At 48.4% G+C, this 21,310-nt stretch overlaps 1 protein-coding gene across 5 annotated transcripts in view; it reads right to left on the reverse strand.

Annotated features, from left to right (window-relative positions):
* LOC132818436 (probable G-protein coupled receptor 132) overlaps positions 1-21,310 on the reverse strand; it is a 101,842-nt gene that overhangs the window by 17,678 nt on the left and 62,854 nt on the right. For all 5 annotated transcript variants that reach the window (XM_060829493.1, XM_060829490.1, XM_060829491.1 and 2 more), the window contains one exon: positions 9,524-9,635. The gene's annotated coding sequence lies outside the window, so the exon portion shown is untranslated. The remainder of the gene's footprint in view (positions 1-9,523; positions 9,636-21,310) is intronic.

Below are 21,310 nucleotides of genomic sequence, written 5' to 3' on the forward strand. Positions count from 1 at the left end.
GTTAAGGGATACATTAATAGAGACACAGAGATAGACGCACAAGGGGATATTTTAGAACACACAGAGTTGATATATTTCAACAAGGAAGAAAAATTTCAAAGGTGGACCCAGCATCCATGGTGAACTGGAACTGGTAAATCTTGAATCTTTTTTTTTAAAAAGCAGATAGTTGCATAAAGATAAATGGCTAATCAGAAGATTGGACAGAATATAAAAAATAGCAAAGAAGGAAGGAAAATTAGAATACAACACAAAGCTAGCTAGAAATGTAAAACCAGTTATTAAGAGTTTCTATTGATATTTTAAACAGAAAAGAGTTCGCAAAGTGAACATTGATTCAATAGAAAGTGAATGTCTTGAATTGATTTTTGGAAAATGAACACAGCTGCTGAATTGAACTGATATTTTTCATTGGTCTTCACAATAGAAGAATATGTAACATCTCAGAAATAGCTATAAATCAGGAAATGAAAAGGAGGGAAGGACTCGAGAAAGTTACAATCACCAGCGAAGTGGTACTGAGCCAGTTGTTGGTGCTAGAGGCTGACAAGTAACCAGGTTCTAATGGACTTCACCCTCAAGGCCTAGAAGATGTATCTAGTGAGATGGTTGATGCATAATCTTTTATTTTCAAACACGCTAGATTCAAGGAAACGTCGAATAGTTTGGAAAATAGCAAATGTTTATTAAAGTGATGATTCAAAACAGTAGGGAAACAGAAAGCAGGAAACTAAGAGGCTTTAGAGAAGATGTTAGAATCCATCTGAAAAAGCAAAGCACCGAGAGAAGTCAGAATCAACGTCACTTTGTTAAAGGGAAATCACGTTTCACCAATTTACCGGGTCCCTGAGGAGAAAACAACAGGCTGCAGAGAAAGTGGAAGGGATGGATCGAATGTACGTACATTTCTAGAAGGCATTTTATAAGATGCCACATCAAAGATTAATGTGGAAAATAAAAGTTTGTGATGTAAGGGTTACACACTAGCATGGATGGAAGATTGGCTACTTCAGACAGGAAGCAGAGGGTAGGCATAAAGGAGTTATTTGCTGTTTTGCAGTGAGTGGTGTACCACACAGATAATGCTGAGGCTTCAACGTCTTAAAATATATATAAAAGGCTCAGAAAAATGATAGAAGGTATAGTTGTTCAACTTTCTGATGACACTTTTTATGGATCAAAAATTAAGTTATGAAGAGGACATAAATGTAATAGAATGTTGAAAAATATCAAACTGTCAATTTTGACTGGAAGAATGAAATGTAAACATGTGAATGAGATTTTTCAGAGACATAGAGGGATCTGTGTGTCCTTGTGCATAAATCACTAACGGCTAATATGCACGTACAACAGGTAATTAGAAAAACTAATAGAATGTATTAATTTATTGCAAGGGGAATTGAATACAAGAGTAGGGAGGTTATGTTTCAGTTAATCAGGGCATTACTGAACGATATGTACAGTATTGTTATTTATTAAGGAAGGCTTTAAAGGCAGTTCAAAGATTTACTAGATCAATACTTTAAATCAGTGTATTGTCTTATGACGAACAAGTGGACTAGCTTGCATCTGTCGCAGTTTAGAACAGTAAGAGGTAGCTTGATTGAAACATATAAAATCCTGAGTGGTATTGATAGGATGTTTCCTCTTGTTAGAGAATTAAGAATTAAGGGCCAATATTTCCAAATCAGGAGTCACCCACATCGAAACACAGACAATAAGAATTATTTTTCTCACAGAGGGTCAAGAATTCTTCGAATTCTCTTTCTCAAAAGGTGGTGGGATCTGAGCCTGGAGAAGGTTAAAAGCAGAGCTGGATAGCTTCTTAATAAGTGACAATGGCGGCACGGTGGCTCAGTGGTTAGCACTACTGCCTCACAGCGTCAGAGTCCCACGTCTGATTCCAGCCTCAGGCACATCCTCTGCGTGGGTTTCCTCCAGATGCTCTGGTTTCCTCCCTCAATCCAAAGATGTGCAGGTCAGGTGAATTGGTCAGGCTAAATTGCCCATAGTGTTAGGTACCTTAGTCAGAGGGAAATGGGTCTGGGTGGGTTATTCTTTGGAGGGTCGGTGTGGACTGGTTGGGCTGAAGGGCCTGTTTCCACACTGTAGGTAATCCAACCAAGCCCGGGGTTAACTCTGTTTCTCTCTCACAGATGATGCTGCCAGGCCTGTTCAGTTTCTCCAGTTCTTTCTGTTTTATTTATTTCATATTTTCAGCACCCACAGTAATTTGCTTTAATTATTCTGGAGAGAAGTTGGAAACTTTTCCAAAAGCTGATAGAAGTCCGACCCTGTCTCCTATTAAATATCCAATTAATTTTAAATCTTACGATAATAGATATTTGCTGAGTGATTGTATAAAAGATCAAAGAGCCAGTGTAGGTGGATGGAATTAGTAAACACATGACCTACAATCTCAGTGAATGATAAATAAAGGTTAAAATCACCATAGGACTGCTCCCTCATTAGAGAGAGAGAAGCAGAGACAGAGACCGAGAGAGAGGTACAACTAGAGGTGGTTTAACTTGAGGTTCATGCACGTCAGGCAACAGGAGGCTTGGGTGGGTGGGATTTTCTTGGTAATCTCAGTCAGTGTGGGGACAAACCCCCCTCAGTGTCGCTAACTGAGCTAACTGGCCCCTTTACGTAGACTCGGCTCCAGAGTAGCCTCCCCCGTTCCTGATCCTTCTGAGTCACTTTCACAGTATCTCTGTAGTTCCTCCTGGTGCACCAATCTACACACACTTCCCTCTCACAGGGCACAGAGTCTATTCCTGCAGCTCAAGCAGAGAGACCGGAGAGGCAAGGATTTCTGTCTGTAATCTCACACATCCACCAACACTGTTTATTATCTTGCACGTTTAGTTTTCCTCACTAAACTAGTATAGGTTGCTTTCTAGCATGCCGTCTTAAGTCAATCATGAGCACAATGAGTGGTTGAAAGCTGCTGCACTGTTCAATAAGATCATGGCTTTTCTTCATTCATTTATGGGACTTGGGTATCACTGGCTGGGCCAACATTTACTGCCCGTCCCTAGTTGCCCCTTTGAGAAGGTGGGGCTGAGTTGCCTTCTTGAACCACTGCAGTCCATGTGCTGTAGATTGACCCACAATTCCCTGAAGGAGGGAATTCCAGGATTTTGACCCAACGACTGTGAAGGAACAGCGATATATTTCCAAGTCAGGATGGTGAATGGCTTGGAGGGGAATTTGCAGAGGGTGGTGTTCCCATGTATCTGCTGCCCTTGTCCTTCTAGATAGAAGTGGTCATGGGTTTGGAAGGTGCTGTCTGAGGATCTTTGGTGAATTTCTGCAGTGCATCTTCTGGATAGTACCCACTGCTGCTACTGAGCGTCGGTGGCGGAGGGAGGGGGTGTTTGTGGATGTGGTGCCAATCAAGCAGTTGCTTTGTTCTGGATGGTGTTGAGCTCCTTGAGTGTTGTTGGAGCTGCCCCCGTCCAGGCAAGTGGGGAGTATTCCATCACACTCCTGACTTGTGTCTTGTAGATGGTGGACAATCTTTGGGGAGTCAGGAGGTGAGTTACTCACCACAGTATTCCCAGCCTCTGACCTGCTCCTGTAGCCACTGTGTTCATGTGGTGAGTCCAGTTGAGTTTCTGGTCAATGGTAACCCCAAGGATGCTGACAGTGGGGGATGCAGTGATGTCATACCATTGAATGTCAAGGGGCAGTGGTTAGAGTGTCTCATGTTGGTGATGATCATAGCCTGGCATTTGTGTGGTGTGAATGTTAATTACCATTTGTCATAGTGGTTCTGTTCGCCGAGCTGGAAGTTTTTGTTGCAAACGTTTCGTCCCCTGGCTAGGAGACATCATCAGTGCTGTGGAGCCTCCTGCGAAGTGCTTCTTTGATGTTCCTTCCGGCATTTATAGTGGTCTGTCCTTGCCACTTCCGGGTGACAGTTTCAGCTGTCCGCTGTAGTGGTTGGTATATTGGGTCCAGGTCGATGTGTCTGTTGATGGAATTTGTGGATGAATGCCATGCCTCTAGGAATTCCCTGGCTGTTCTCTGTCTGACTTGCCCTATGATAGTAGTGTTTTCCCAGTCGAATTCATGTTGCTTGTTGTCTGAGTGTGTGGCTACTAGGGATAGCTGGTCGTGTCGTTTCGTGGCTAGTTGGTGTTCATGTATGTGGATTGTTAGCTGTCTTCCTGTTTGTTAGGACAAATAGGAAGACAGCTAACAATCCGCATACATGAACACCAACTAGCCACGAAATGACATGACCAGCTATCCCTAGTAGCCACACACTCAGACAACAAGCAACATGAATTCGACTGGGAAAACACTACTATCATAGGGCAAGTCAGACAGAGAACAGCCAGGGAATTCCTAGAGGCATGGCATTCATCCACAAATTCCATCAACAGACACATCGACCTGGACCCAATATACCAATCACTACAGCGGACAGCTGAAACTGACACCCGGAAGCGGCAAGGACAGACCACTATAAATGCCGGAAGAAACATCAAAGAAGCGCTTTGCAGGAGGCTCCACAGCACTGATGATGTCTCCTAGCCAGGGGACGAAACGTTTGCAACAAAAACTTCCAGCTCGGCGAACAGAACCACTACAACAAGCACCCGAGCTACAAATCTTCGCACAAACTTTGTACCATTTGTCAGCCCAAGCCTGGATATTGTCCAGATCTTGTTGCACTTGAGCATGAACTGCTTCAGTATCTGAATGTGCAATCATCGGTGAACATTATGATGAAGGAAGGTCATTGATGAAGCAGCTGAAGGTGATTGGGTCTTGGACACTACCCTGAGGGACTCCTACACAGGTATCCTGGAACTGAGATGAGTGACCTCCAACAATCACATCCACATACTTGGACACTATCCTGAGGGACTCCTACACAGGTATCCTGGAACTGAGATGAGTGACCTCCAACAATCACAACCACGTACTTGGCATGACTCTGACCAGCAGAGAGATGCCCACTGATTCCAGTTTTGCCAGGGCTCCTTGCTGTCACACTCAGGTAAATGTGGCCTTGATATCAGGAGCTGTTCCCCTCCCCTTCCCTCTGGAATCCAGCTCTTTTGTCCGTGTTTGAGGACAATTGAGGTCCTTGAGGCTGTAATGAGGTCAGGAGCTGAGTGGCCCTGGTGGAACCCAAACTGGTTATAGCTGAGCAGGTGCTGCTTGATAGCACTGTTGGTAACCCCTTCCAACACTTTCCTGATGATCGAGAGTAGACTGATGGGATGGTAATTGGATGGCTTGGATGTGTCCTGCTGTTTATATTCAGGACATACCCGGGCAATTTTCCACATTGTTGGGTAGATGCTAGTGTTGTACCTGGAAGAGTTTGGCAAGGGGGGCGGTGAGTTCTGGAGCACACATCTTCAGTATTATTGCCGAGATGTTATCAGGGCCCATAGTCTTTGCTGTATCGAGTGCCTCCAGCTGTTCCTTGATATCACGTGGAGTGAATCGAGTTGGCTGGAGACTGGTATCTGTGACGCTGGGGATCACTGGAGGAGGCTGAGATGGATCATCCAACCAGAACTTCTGACTGAAGATTGCTGTGAAAGCTTCAGCCCTATCTTTTGCCCTGATGTGCTGGGCTCCTCCATCATTGAGGAGGGGGATATTTGTGGAGCCTCCTCCTCCATTGGGTTGTTTAATCACCCACCACCATTCACAACTGGATGTGGTGGGACTGCAGAGCTTAGATTGGATTCGTTGGTGATGGGATTGCTTAGCTCTGTCTATCATTTACTGTTTATCTGTTGGGTATGCAAGTAATCCTGTTTGGTGGCTTCCCAGGTAGATGCCTCATCTTCAGGTACACCTGGTGCTGCTCCTGGCATGCCCTCCGGCACTCTCCATTGAACCAGGGTTGATCCCCTGCCTTGATGGTAATGGGTGAGTGGGGGATATGCCGGACCATGAGGTTACAGACTGTGCTGGAGTATAGTTCTGCTGCTGGTGATGGCCCATAGCACCTCATGGATGCCCAGTCTTGAGTTGCTAGATCAGTTTGATGTCTGTCCCACTTAGCATGGTGATAGTGCCACACAATACAATGGAGGGTATTCTCAATGTGAAGGGACTTTGTCTCCACAAGAAGTGTAAGGTGGTCACTCTTACCGATACTGGCATGGACAGATTCATCTGCAGCTGGCAGATTGGCAAGGATGAGGTGAAGTATGTGTTTCCCTCTTGTTAGTTCCCTCACCACCTGCCGCAGACTCAGTCTCGCAGTCTTAGGACCTGACCAGTTCGAACAGTAATGCTGCTGCTGAGCCACTCTTGATGGGGGGGGGGGGGGCATTGAAATCCTCCTCCCACAGTACATTTTGTGCCCTTGCCACCCTCAGTGCTCCCTCTAAGTGTTGTTCAACATGGAGGGAGGACAGTATGTGGTAACCATTAAGAGGTTTCCATGTCCGTGTTTAACCTGAAGCCATGAGACTTCATGGGGTCCGGAGTCAATGTTGGGGACTCCCAGAGCACCTGCCTCCCGACTGTATCCCACTGTGCCACCACCTCTGCCGGTGGGACAGGACATGTCCAGGGATGGTGATGGTGGTGTTTGAGGTATTATCTGTAAGGTATGATTCCATAAGAGTGACTATGTCCGGCTGGGAGTCAGCTCTCCCAGTTTCAGCACTAGCTCCCAGATGTTAGTGAGGAGGACTTTCACAGGGTCTACAGGGCTGTTTCTGTTTTTGCCGTTGTCTTTTCCGGTTCCAAGGTTGATGCCAGGTGGTCCATCCAGTTTCACTTGGGCAGTCTGAGCCAATTGTCCACATTCCTGCCTTATCCTGGAGTCACATTCCTGCCTTACTCCAGAGCCACATTCTTGCCTTATCCCAGAGCCACTTTTCTACCTTATCCCAGAACCACATTCCTGCCCCAGAGCCACGTTCCTGCCTTATCCCGGATGGTTTACTGGTTTAATCTCATCCCACCAGATACACGGTATCGTTGTCATTCACAGGCTGTGGTGTAATTGATAAGACCAACATTTGATGCCTTTCCCTAGTTGCTGTCAGGAAGGTGATGGGGGGAGCTGGTCTAAGCCCCATACCATAGTTCAGGTGAATTTGGATCAACCCTCAGTCCAATCCCATTTGGAGTACTGTGCATACTCTAGTCTGCATATTTGAATGGAGAAACTGCTCAATGGACTTACAACATTGATCCCCGAATACAAGGATGCAATTAAATGTTCTAATTGTCAATAAAGACTGAGCTGGGTAGAGCCCTTCTCTTTACAAAACAGAAGGCAAATGGGTAATTTAGTCTTTTAAAGTTATGAGGAAATTCGATAGGCGTATGCATAGAGAAAACATTTCCACTTCCCAAAACAACAGGCCATTTTTATAAACCAGGCAGCACAGTGGTTAGCACTGCTATCCCTACACAGCAGGGACAGGCCATTTGGCCCAACAAGTACATACTGACCCCTCCCCACCCACCCAGACCCATTTCCCTCCCCTATTGCTCTACATTTCCCCCGACTAAATACCCAACCTAGACACCTAAGGGCAATTTCCCATGGCTTATCTACCCTAATGTACACGTCTTTGGATCATGGGAGGGAAACGGAGCAAACCCGCACTGACACGGGGAGTATGTGCAAACTCCACACAGACAGTCGCCCGAGGACAGAATCAAACCCGGGTCCCTGGTGCTGTGAGGCAGCAGTGCTAACCACTGAGATACCATGTCGCCCTACAAGTAATGGTGGTAATCATTCAACCAGCCTTTAATTCCACATCGCATCAATGAAAATCAAAACATCACCATCTGGGATTCAAATCCAGGTCTCTAGAATTGAGAAGAAGAGGTGTGGGTGGAATCTCGTGCTGAGTGTTAGCACTCTAGGGCAGCAACATCGAGGGCCGAAGGGCCAGTACTGCTCTGTACTGTTCCATGTTCTACCAGCACAGACCTGAATGCCCTGTTTGTGTTTTTTAAAGTCTGCTTGACGAAATGATCGTGCAGTTATTCCCATTTACTGTATTTACAATCTCAGCCTTAAAGTTGCAGAATGTCACTTCCCACATTCTCTGGCTCATACAGAACATCTCAATATGACAGGAGGACCTCGTGAGTTAGTCTTCATTCTGTTGAGTAATAAGCAAAATGTATTTGTAACTCAAAAGAATTACAAAATATTGCTTATGACTTCCTTCCTTATTTCCGTTTTCCTGTGTATTGCATGTTTTAATTTTGTATTATTTTAACCTTTATTCCCAAGCACACTGATTATTTGATGTGAAGTCTGTGCTCTTCTGATCTCGATGATCCCTTCACCGAAGCCTCCAAGTGTGAGGATTAGTGACCCTCACCAGGCTCAGAGGGACATGTGTCTTGTGACAGTCTCTTCAGCTCAGTATCATGTTCCCTGTAAGCTTCACACGTAGCTGCTCTCATAGTCCGTACACCGATCACCGCACTGCACACGCAAAGACCCCACAAAGCACACAAAGCATAGTCCTGCTGTTGTTTGGGACAGCACAGTGGGATTCCTGGTGAGGGCAGATAGGTTGGATAGCTAAGTGAGCTCCCCTGAAAGTGCAGCACTCTCTTCAGAGACCCCAGTGCTCAGAGACAGGGTTCCCAACTCCCCACATTCTGACTCAGCGGTGAAAGAGCGCTGACCCACAGCTAACCTCAGCCCCACTTTCGGTCCCCGGCCAACAGGTAGCTCAGCAGGTGGGAAGGCAGCAGTTACACAGGCCTTACAAAGTCCTGCACCCTCATATCCACCTGCTCCGAATTACAGGGGCCGGGGGGGGGGGGACCTGGGGGAGGGGGTGTAACTTGGGGAGGGAGGTTACTGGGGAGGGGGAGGGGACTTTGGAAGGATGGGGGTACTAGGGGAGGGTGAGGGGTCTGGGATAGGGTGGGTATCTGGGGAAGGGTGGGGGACGGGAAGGGAGGGGGACTGGAGGAGGGTGAGGGGACTGGGAGAAGGTGGGGGTCTGGGGAAGGATGGGAGTCTGGGGGAGGGTGGGGGACTGAAGGAGGGTGTGTGGCTGGGGGAGGGTGAGGGGACTGGAGGAGAGTGGGGGTCTGGGGGAAGGTGGAGTGACTGGGGGAAGAGTGGCACTAGCCCTGCTTATTCCAAATGGTGCAGTTCCCTTGTTCAATCGTGCCGCTAATGTCACCAATGAAAACAGACACTATTATTTTCCATCCTCTCCACAACACATTTCTCTGTCAGACCTCTTCCCCTTTTCTCTCTCAGTCTCCCTTCACTTCTCTCTTTCACTTACTCTTTCATTCCCCCTCTCCATCTGATCCTCTTTAATTTCTACTCCTGCTCCCCCGTGCTCTGCTGCCCGCTGTCCTCTGTCTATCTCGGAGTATCCTGTTCACTTGCACGTGTTGCTGTGAGACCCACAGCACCCAGACTGAACTCACTCCTCCAAATAAACACTTGCAGTAAATCAGACAATACATTAGGCAGACTCTGCCGAGTCCAAAATACCTCCAACAGAAATGGAACAAAACAAAGTGAAGCATTTACCTTTTCAAAACAATGTTTCGCGCAGAACGTAATCGACAGGGAGTCTCTCTGATCACTGTCCTCTCATGATCAATCTAGCTTCAGAGAGTGCGACGCAGGACGTGGCAGAGTACTGTTGGATAGGAAACACTGTGTTAGTGTCAGCTTCACCAAATCAACTCTCGGAAACGATTACTCACTGCATTGCTTTCAAACCTGCACAGCCTCATTTATCACAAAGACCAGCTGACTTCATGTGAGCTCATGTCGAGAGACCTGAACATGGCATCATGAGGACCCAACATCTATGTGACATTTATCCCAGAGCCTGTACGCTCTCTGCAACGTGACCAATCTTCCGGAAATAGATATCACCTGGATGAATGACCCGGCAACCGGATCAATGTGGATTAATGTGGATCTCAACAGCTTCCTCATTTCCCCTCCCCCCACCCCCCACCTCATCCCAGTCCCAAGCCTCCAACTCAGCACCATCCTCCTGACCTGTCCATCATCTTTCCCATCTAGCTACTCCACCCTCCTCTCTGACCTATCACCTTCTTCCCCACCCCATCTCCATCTACCTATCGCTTTCCCAGCTGCCTTCCCCCCCCACCCCCACACCACCACCACCCATTTATCTCTCAGCCCCTCGCAGCCCACAAACTTCATTCCTGATGGAGGCCTTTTGCCCGAAACATCGATTCTCCTGCTCCTCGGCTGTTGCCTGACCTGCTGTGCTTTTCCAGCACCAAACTCTCAACTCTGATCTCCAGCATCTGCAATCCTCACTTTCTCCTATATATAGACACTGCAAGGTGTGGTGGGGGGGACAGCCACCATTCTGCCCCTCTCCTCATTCTGCCCCACTCCACCCATGACCCCATTTTGCTTCCACCTCACTCTGCTCCCACCCCACTGCCCCAACCCCACACTGCCCCACCCCACTCCGCCCCCACCCCACTCTGTTCCCACCCATCCTGCCCCCAACCCTACCCTGCCTGTCCACCATCTACAAGGTACAAGTCAGGAGTGTGCCGGAATACTGCCCACTTGCCCTGGATGGGGGCAGGTCCAACAACACTCAAGGAGCTCGACACCATCCAGGACAAAGCAGCCACTTGATTGGCCCCACATCCACAAACATCCACTCCCTCCACCACCGACACTCAGCAACAGCAGTGTGTACCATCTACAAGATGCACTGCAGAAACTCACCAAAGATCCTCAGACAGAACCTTCCAAACCCACGGCCACTCCTATCTAGAAGGACAAGGGCAGCAGACACATGGGAACGCCACCCCCTGCAAGTTCTCCTCTAAGCCAGTCACCATCCTGACATGGAAATATACCGCCGTTCCTTCAGTGTCACTGGGTCAGAATCCTGGAATTCCCTCCCTAAGGACATTGTGGGTCAACTTTCCCTATAGACAGGCTCTCTGGATGGAGAGTTCTCTCAAGTTCAGTAGGTCTCTGGTTGATTATTAAGTCCAACATCCAATTTGCAGACCTTGTCACACTGTGGGCAGGTGATGCTCGAAGGATCAGGTAGATGAGATATTGAAAGGTTTCTACTCTTCCTTTCACACCTTGTTCCTGAGGAGATCTCGTAGTCTGTCTGTCTGATCAACATTCTCCGGTTTGGTTCTGTCTCAAGACTGGGTCTCCCATGAGTCAGTGGGGTTATTGACCACATCAAGGGGTTTTGAAGACCTCTGTCCTCCTGGGAGTATTCCTGCTGGTGCTTTTGTAGAGCACTAACACTGAGGGTCCTGTGTCAGGTACATGAATGACCTGGTAGTGTTTGTGTATTTTACACTTTGAACTTTCAGATCTTGACTTAGTAGAGGACCATCTGTCTTGAGCCTGGATTTGAAGAATCTTGCATAGGTACCTCTGTGAGACTGCAGCAGTTCTTTCAGGTTATCCAAGGATCTGGAGTGGCATGGAGAATATCCATCTCCTTCTTTAAGGAGACGAACATTGGACGCAGTTCAGGGAAGGTCTTCCAGACCGATATCTGGGATGGGTATATTGTCTCAATAAGAAAGGAAAGACAGGATGGGCTTGTATCCACTGGAATTTTGAGGCATAACAGACAACCTGCTGGCTATGTATAAGATCCTGAACAGTTTTGACTGGACAGATATGCAGAGAATATTTCCTCTTGTGGGAGAATCTAGAATTAGGGGTCAATATCTTATGACAAAGATGTGGGGAAAAGTTTCTCACAGAAACTCTCTTCCTCGAAGGGCAGCAGAACCAGAGCCTTTGAATATTTTTAAGGGATAGATTTGTGATAAGACAGAGGGTGAAAGGTTATCGAGGGCAGGAGTGTGGAGTAATTGGAACAGCTGTGATCTTATTTAATGGTACAGCAGGTTCGAATGGCTGAATTTGCCCTAATTTATATTTACATGTTTACCTGGTTACATATTGATGCATTTACATGTTTTTATAAAGCTGGCCTTGCCTCTGTTGTGAGCTAAGGTTCATTAAACACTCAGCCACTTGGTGGTAAAATGATTGTTCTCATAATCCCACAACTTCTAATTACAGACCCTCATTAGAAATGGGATGAAACTTTGTGTTAGGGATTGGTTTATCATAGGTTCCCACTCCAAAGCAAACTCAAATTTTTCCAATAATTCAATAGCCTCCCCAAAAATTGTATTCAATATAAAACCTGAGTAACCGCATTGAGTTCTATAAGGTCATTTCAGCTCATACTGTTTGAGATAATGATTAATAGTGGAAAAGACAAGGCTTTGCTTTCTACATTGTGAATCACATGTCAGAGCAAGATCTCAAAGTTCCCCACATAATGACGTAGTTGTAGGTTATGTAGATAACCACACAGTCCTCAAGAGTCATCAGCCACAGAGGGGGAACTGTGGGATGGGTGGGCAGGTCCAGATGGCCTTCATCATGGAGAAAGGTTTCTCCCTGGACCTTCCAAAACTTCCTGCCAACCTCCTGCTCATCTTCAAACACTGGCATCTCTGAAGGTCCAAGCCGGATCTTGTGGTTGCCCAGGCTCCCCAGTGTAAAAGGTGGTACCTCTGAGGTTGCAGACACACCATCAATCCAGCAAGGACAGCTCACTGCTCTACTGGGAGGGGGCTGACACAGCAGCAAATCACGCAAACCACAGTTCCACCAACAATAATCTGCATTTACATAGCACCAGTAACATAGCAAGTTGTCCCAAGGCACTGCACAGGATCAATGAGTCGTAGAGATATACAGCTCAGAAACACACCCAACTCGCCCACATTAACCAGATATCCTAAATTAATCTAGTCCCATCTTCCAGCACTTGGTCCATATCCCTCTAAACCCTTCCTATTCATATACCTATCCAGATGCCTTTTAAATGTTGTAATTATACCAGCCTCCACCACTTCCTCTGGCAGCTCATTCCATACACACACCACCCTCTGTATGAAAAAGTTGGCCATTAGGTCCCTTTTAAATCTTTCTCCTCTCACCTTAAACCTGTGACCTCCATTCCTAGAGTATAAGTCCTGCCCTGATATGCCTTTCCAAAATGCAGCACCTCACATTTATCTGAATTAAACTCCATGGGTGGCACGGTGGCAGTGGACGGCACAGTGGCACAGTGGTTAGCACTGCTGCCTCACAGCGCCAGAGACCCGGGTTCAACTCCCACCTCAGGCGACTGACTGCGTGCAGTTTGCACGTTCTCCCCGTGTCTGCATGGGTTTCCTCCCACAGTCCAAAAATGTGCAGGTTAGGTGAATTGGCCATGCTAAATTGCCCATAGTGTTAGGCGAAGGGGTAAATGTAAGGGAATGAGTGCGTTGTTCTACGGAGGGTCAGTTTAGACTTGTTGGGCCGAAGGGCCTGTTTCCACACTGTAAGTAATCTAATCTAAACTCCATCTGCCACTCCTCAGCCCATTGGTCCATCTGATCAAGATCCTATTGTAATCTGTGGTAACCTTATCCACTACACCTCCAATTTTAGTGTCATCTGCAAACTTACTAACTATACCCCCTATGTTCACACCCACATCATTTATATGAATGACAAAAAGTAGTGGACCCAGCATCAATGCTTGTGGCATGCTGCTGGTCACAGGCCTCCAACACCATTGGACAATACCTGACATCAAGATAAAAACCATTGACTTGGTTAAGGAAATAGGTTGGAAAAAGCATGTTAAAGGACGTGGGACTGCTGGAAAGTTGGAGAGGTTCAGTTTGGGAATTTCAGAGCTGGTGAGCTGGGGATGAGGGCAGAGTACCTGCAGTGAGGCGATAAATCAGCGTCGCTCAAGATGTCAACTTTAAATGAGATTTGTTTTCATTCACCCGTGGACTTGCATTTATTGACTGTCAGAATTCACGAGATACTAGGTTATAGCCTAACAGGTTTATTTGAAATCACAAGCTTTCAGAGTGCTGCCCCTTCATCAGCTGACAGAGGAACGGTGCTCTGAAAGCTTGTGAGTTCAAACAAACCCGTGGACTCTAAAGGCTACGGGGAGAATGCGGGTAAGTGGAGTTGAAATGCCCGTCAGCCATGATTGAATGGCGGAGTGGACTCGATGGGCCGAAAGGCCTTACTTCCACTCCTATGTCTTATGGTCTTATGGTCTAACCGGGTGTTGTGTTATTCCTGACCTTTTCCACCCCAGTCCAACACCTTCACATTCGGGAAGTGCTGCCATCCCTGTGCTAGAGGTTGATCCCCTTTGCCCTTAGGGAGGAAATTCCAAGGCTTTGGAAGAATGAGTGTAGATCTAATCGAGGTCTATAAGATGCGAAAGAGGGTTGACAAAGTAGTTGCAGAGAAGCTGTTTCTTCACGTGGGACAATCTAGATTGAGAGGTGATCGTTTTAGAAGCGGGGTGGCTGCCCTACAAGTGAGATGAGAAGAGATTACTTCTCTCGAAGGGTCATAGATCTGTGGAGTTCACTCCCCCGGAGTGCTGGAGATGTTGGGACTTTGAGTAAGTTAAGGATGAGATAGATTTTTCATTAGTAATGGATTGAAGAGTTATGGACAGCAGGTAGGAAAGTGGAGTTGAGGCCGGGATGAGGTCAGCCATGATGGTATTAAATGACAGAGCAGGCTCAGGAGCTGAACAGTCTATGCCTGCTCCTAGTGTGAAGTTCTTATTTTGACCCAGCGACACTGAAGGAATGGTGATATATTTCCAAGTCAGATGATTGGAAGGGAACTTGCAGGGGGTGGTGTTCCCATCTCTCTGCTTGTCCTTCTAGCTGGAAGTGGTCATGGGTTTGCAAGGTGAAATCTTGACAATTTTCTGCAATGCATCTTGCAGGTAGGACACACACCATCGTCTAGATCAGAGTGGTGCTGAAAAAGCACAGCAGGTCAGGCAGCATCCAAGGAGCAGGAGAATCGATGTTTCGGGCAAAAGCCCTTCATCAGGACTGAAGCCTACGATGATGGAGGGAGTGTACATTTGTGGACGTGGTGCCAATCAGGCGGCTGCTTTGTTCTGATGGTGAGAACTTCTTGAGTGTTGTTGGAGCTGCCCCCATCCAGTAAGTGAGGAGTATTCCATCACACTCCTGACTTTTGCCTTGTAGATGGAGGACACTTGCTGGGAAGTGGGATTAGTTAGGGAATTGCTACATGACTATGGAGACAGAATGGGGCAGTGGCATTAGTGTGGGGTTTGAGATAGGGCTATGGGGAGAGAGTGGAGCAGTGGGATTAGTGCGGGGATTGATACAGGACTATGGGGAGAGAGGGGGAGAGAGTGGAGCAGTGGGATTAGTGCGGGGATTGATACAGGACTATGGAGAGAGAGGGGGAGAGAGTGGGGCAGTGGGATTAGTGTGGGGATTGATACAGGACTATGGGGAGAGAGGGGGAGAGAGTGGGGCAGTGGGATTAGTGTGGCGATTGATACAGGACTATGGGGAGAGAGTGGGGCAGTGGGATTAGTGTGGGAATTGATACAGGACTATGGGGAGAGAGGGGGAGAGAATGGGACAGTGGGATTAGTGTGGGGTTTCATATAGGGCTATGGGGAGAGAGGGGGAGAGAGTGGCGCAGTGGGATTAGTGTGGCGATTGATACAGGAATATGGGGAGAGAGTGGGGCAGTGGGATTTGTTTGGGGATTGATATAGGGTTGTAGGGAGAGAGCGGGGCAGTGGGATTAGTTTGGGGATTGATACACGACTATGGGGAGAGAATGGGACAGTGGGATTAATTGGGGATTGATACAGGGTTATCAGGAGAGTGGGGCAGTAGGATTAGTTTGGGGATTGATGCAGGGCAATGGGGAGAGAGTGGGGCAGTGGGATTAGCTTAGGTAAAAACAAGGACTGCAGATGCTGGAAACCAGAGTCTAGATTAGAATGGTTCTGGAAAAGCACAGCAGGTCAGGCAGCATCCGAGGAGCAGGAAAATCGACATTTCGGGCAAAAGCCCTTCAACAGTTTGGGGACTGATACAGGGTGATGGGGAGAGAGCGGGGCAGTGGGATTATTGTGGGGATTGATGCAGGGTGATGGGGATAGAGAGTGGGGGGCAGTGGGATTAGTTTGGGGATTGATGCAGGGTGATGGGGAGAGAGAGTGGGGGGCAGTGGGATTATTGTGGGGATTGATGCAGGGTGATGGGAGAGCGCGGGGCAGTGGGATTAGTTTGGGGATTGATGCAGGGTGATGGGGAGAGAGCTTGTGGGATTAGTTCAGGATTACGCAAATGAAGGAAGAACAAGGATGTGTAAAACAGCTGAATCGATGTGTTTTAATGAGAGATTGTGCAGAAATTAATGAAAACCTTTATAAATTATGTTACAGAAAGGAAGACGTTTTTGCCCCCTTAGGATGTCCTTGTTTGCTTTCGAGCCAACTAAATAATTTTGGTGGAGCACCAAGGTGGTCACGTGAGAGACACAGAAGCCAGCTTGTGCAAAGCTAGATCCCACAATTAGCAACGCAACGATAACCAGATAGGCCAACTTTGTGGTTTTGAGCCAGGGATAAATATCAGTCCAGTCACTTAGATATTCACAACGTGCTCTTCAGGAGAGCACCATGGGATCTTCTTTATCCACCTGAAAGGGCAGACAGAGTTGAATGTCTGACCTGGACCATTGCTCCTGTCAGTGCAGCACTCCCTCAGCACTGTGCGCGTTCAGTACAGCCAACTCCCTTGAATATAAAACATTCTACGTCAGTGCCAGGGATATAGCACACCATCACACTGACATCTACAGAATAAGATTAGATTACTTACAGTGTGGAAACAGGCCGTACGGCCCAACAAGTCCACACCGACCCGCCGAAGCGCAACCCACCCATTCCCCTACATTTACCCCTTACCTAACACTGCGGGCAATTTAGCATGGCCAATTCACCTGACCCGCACATCTTTGGACTGTGGGAGGAAACCGGAGCACCCGGAGGAAACCCACGCAGACACGGGGAGAACGTGCAAACTCCACACACTCAGTCGCCTGAGTCGGGAATAACTGTGAATATTAATGCTAATGCGTCAGAACAATCATTTGTGTGTGTCTGTTTTATTTGCATAACATAGTTCTGTGTCTGCTCACAAACTGGCAGCATTGCTTCACAGGCTTTGTTTCCCACAGCACAGTTTCTGTTGGGTTTTCCCTTGTGGCAAGAAATAAACTCATCTCAGAAAACCTCAAATTTAAAAGAAAAATACTTTTTTTCAAATTTTATATCATTATCAGCCATCAACATGCAGTAACATATAACACTCCCGGAAAACCCCTTGCAAACCTTTCCAATTGAATGACCTTTGGACAGAGTTTACTTCCCCTTTGAAGAAAGGTCCTTTCGTGCCGTCACGAAAGGGAGTGAGACAAAAAAGTTGCAGGTGCTGGAAGCCAAGATAGATGGGCAAGAGGCTGGAAGAACACAGCACGCCAGGCAGCGTCAGGAGGTGGAGAAGTCGGTGTTTTGGGTGTAACCCTTCTTCAGGGTTGGGAGTGGGTGTGGGGGAGCTGCAGATAAAGGGGGTGGCGGGGGGCAGGGTGGTGAAGTGGGGATAGGTGAAGACAGGTTGAGAGTATGACCTGGTTGGTCAGTGGGAGGAATGAATCCAGTTGCTGGCAGGGAGGAGTGGAAGGGAAGGGGGAGGGGCTGGGAAGGGAGTCGGGATAGGCACTGGATCCCAACTCCTCCACCGTTAGATCGATGCAGCCTCGTACACCCAGGGCTGAACTGGAGCAGTTCACCCACAACATCCACCCTGCCCTCAGCCATTCCTGATGAAGGGCTTATGCTCGAAACGTCGAATTCTCTATTCCTGAGATGCTGCCTGGCCTGCTGTGCTTTAACCAGCAACACATTTGCAGCTGTGATCTCCAGCATCTGCAGACCTCATTTTTTACTCAAATTCACTTGGTCCATCTCAGACACCTCCCTCCCCTTTCTTGATCTCTCCAATTCCATCTCTGGTGACAGTCTCCGGGCAGAGATTAACAACAAACCCACAGACTCTCACAACTACCTGGACTATGCCTCCTCCCACCCAATGTCCTGCAAGGACTCCATCCCGTTTTCCCAATTCCTCTGTTTCTGCTGCATCTGCTTGGACAAGGAGACATTCCACTCATGAGCTTCCCTGATGTCCACCTATTTCGAACATGTTTTTCCTCCCTCTGTCATCCAGACATACCTCCACCACACTACCTCCATTCCCCTACTCCACTGCTCTAAATCTCCCCATCCAAATGCAATAAAGACAGAGTCCCCCTTGTCTTCACCTACCACCCCACCCATCTCCACATCCAACAGATCATCCTTAAACACCTCTGCCAGTTTCAACTAGACCCCACCATCAAAAACCTCTTCCCTTCCCTATCCCTCTCTGCCTTCTGCCGGGACTGTCCCCATCGACAGTCTTTGGTTTGTGCCACTCTCCCCCTGAACCCTCCAGGTACCTTCCCCTGCAACCGGAAAAGGTGTAAAACCTGCCGGTACCCCACCCCCCCTCACCTCTATCCAAGGCCCCAAACAGCCCTTCCAAGTGAGACAGAGGTTCACCTGCCTCTCCTCCAACCGAGTTTACTGCATCAGGTGCTCCTGATGTGGTCTTCTCTACATCGAGGAGACCGAACGTAAACTTAGGGAACGGTTCACCGAGGATCTCAGCCAGGCCCGCAGAGGCTGACTGGACCTCCCAGTTACTGCCCATTTCAACTCCCCCAACCACTCCCTTTCTGAAATGACCATCCTTGGCCTCATCTGTTGCCACAACGAACCACAGTGTAAATTGGAAGAACAACACCTCAACTTCAGCCCTGAAGAATCAACATTGAGTTCTCCAATTTCAAATAGCCTCCTTCCCCATCCCTTACCAGCCCCACCCCCTCCCTTACCAGCCCCGCCCCCTCCCTTTCCAGCCCTTCCCCCTCCCTTACCAGCCCCGCCCCCTCCCTTACCAGCCCCACCCCTCCCTTTCCAGCCCCACCCCCTCCCTTTCCAGCCCCACCCCCTCCCTTACCAGCCCCGCCCCCTCCCTTACCAGCCCCACCCCATCCCTTACCAGCCCCGCCCCCTCCCTTACCAGCCCCACCCCCTCCCTTTCCAGCCCCTCCCTCTCCCTTCCATTCCTCTGACAGACCCTTCATTCCAGCCACCAACCGGATTCATTCCTCCCATTGACCAACCAGGTCATACCCTCCATCTGTCTTCACCTATCCTTATTTCTCTACCCTGCGCCCATCTCCCCTTTTATCTACAGCTCCCCCACACCCACCCCAGTCCTGAAGAAGGGTTACACCCAAAACGCTGACTTCTCCACCTCCTGATGATGCCTGGCTTGCTGTGTTCTCCCAGCCCCCTGCCTGTCTACTCACAAACGGGAATGGCAAGTGTGGGACAGTAAAGAGGGAGACTGACAGAGAAAGTGTGAGATGTTGGAGAGAGACCAAGACGGAGAGAACCAGAGTTTGGACGTCCAGAAGGTATCAGGAGATGAACGAGGAGATGGCTGGAGAGACAGGCTGAGGTACAGGGTGAAGGAGAGAGGAAGAGACTGTGAAAACACGTCAGGAGTGGCATATTGGTTCAACCTGTCCCTGATTTACTGGTTATATTAAGCAGCAAAGGTAAGTTTCTACAGACTGAGAGACTCAGGAGTCGAAAAGTGTGGTGCTGGAAAAGCACAGCAGGTCAGGAAGCAACCGAGGAGCAGGAGAGTCGACGTTTCTGGCCTAAGCCCATCATCAGGAATGTTGGGGGTGGGGAAAGGGGGCTGAGCGATAAATAGGAGGGTGGGGCTGGGGCGGGGGGGAAGGTAGCTGGGAAGGTGGTAGGAGATGCAACTAGGGAACGATGATGATAGGTCAGAGAGGAGAGTGGAGTGGATAGGTGGGAAGCAGGGTGGACAGGTGGGACTGTTCAAGAAGGTGGTGCCAAGTTGGAGGGTTGGATCTGGGATGAAGTGGGGGGAGGGGAGATGAGGAAACTGGTGAAATTGACATTGATGCCATGGGGTTGGAGGGTCCCAAGGAGGAAGATGAGGCGTTCTTCCTCCAGATGTCGGGTGGCTAGGATTTGGCGGTGGAGGAAGTCCAGGATTTGCACATCCTTGGCGGAGTGGGAGGGGGAGTTGAAGTGGTCAGCCACAGGGTGGATGGGTTGTTTGGTGTGTATATCCCAGAGATGTTCTCTGCAATGTAGGAGATGAGAGGATGGGAGGGAGGCAGAGGCATAGCAAGATTTACAGCAGGAATGAGAAAGGGTGCTGCAGAGAAGTGGAAACGAAGAGGGTTGGTCAGAAAGGACCCATAAGAAAATGCAGAAACTATTCACAGGAAGACACACAGGACATTGAGAAGAGGAAAGTCTGAGACAACCAGCATTCTGATGGAGTGGCAGAGCATTCAAAATGTTTCACGTGCTTTTCTCTCCACACAGGCTATCAGACCAACCCAGATTCTCCAACATCTTGTGTTTGCTCACCTCGATACTGTCCACATCAAACACCCCAAGGACAGGGCCAGCACAGGGTTAGATACAGAGTAAAGCTCCCTCTACACTGTCCCCATCAAACACTTCCAGGACACACACAGCACGGGGTTAGATACAGAGTAGAGTTCCCTCTACACCGTCCGCATCAAATACACCCAGGACAAGGACAGCACGGGGTTAGATACAGAGTAAAGCTCCCCCTACACTGTCCCCATCAAACACCCCCAGGAGAGGGATAGCACAGGGTTAGATACAGAGTAAAGCTCCCTCTACACTGTCCCCAACAAACACTCCCAGGAGAGGGATAGCACAGGGTTAGATACAAAGTAAAGCTCCCTCTACACTGTCCCCATCAAACACTCCCAGGACACACACAGCACGGGGTTAGATACAGAGTACAGCTCCTTCCACACTGTCCCTATCAAACACTCCTAGGACAGGAACAGCACGCGGTTAGATATAGAGTAAAGCTCCCTCTATACTGTCCACATCAAACACTCCCAGGACAGGGACAGCACGCGGTTAGATATAGAGTAAAGCTCCCTCTATACTAACCCCATCAAACAGTCCCAGGAGAGGAACAGCACAGGGTTAGATACAGAGTAAAGCTCTCTGTACACTGTCCCCATCAAACACCCCCAGGATAGGGACAGCACGTGGTTAGATACAGAGGAAAGCTCCCTCTACACTATCTCCATCAAACACTCCCAGGACAGGGACAGCACGGGGTTAGGTACAGAGTAAAGCTCCCTCTACACTGTCCCCCATCAAACACTCCCAGGACAGGGACAGGGACAGGGACAAGGTTAGATATAGAGTACAGCTCCCTCTACACTGTCCCCATC

Source organism: Hemiscyllium ocellatum, chromosome 8 (genome assembly GCF_020745735.1).
Source record: "Hemiscyllium ocellatum isolate sHemOce1 chromosome 8, sHemOce1.pat.X.cur, whole genome shotgun sequence".
Classification (NCBI taxonomy): domain Eukaryota; kingdom Metazoa; phylum Chordata; class Chondrichthyes; order Orectolobiformes; family Hemiscylliidae; genus Hemiscyllium; species Hemiscyllium ocellatum.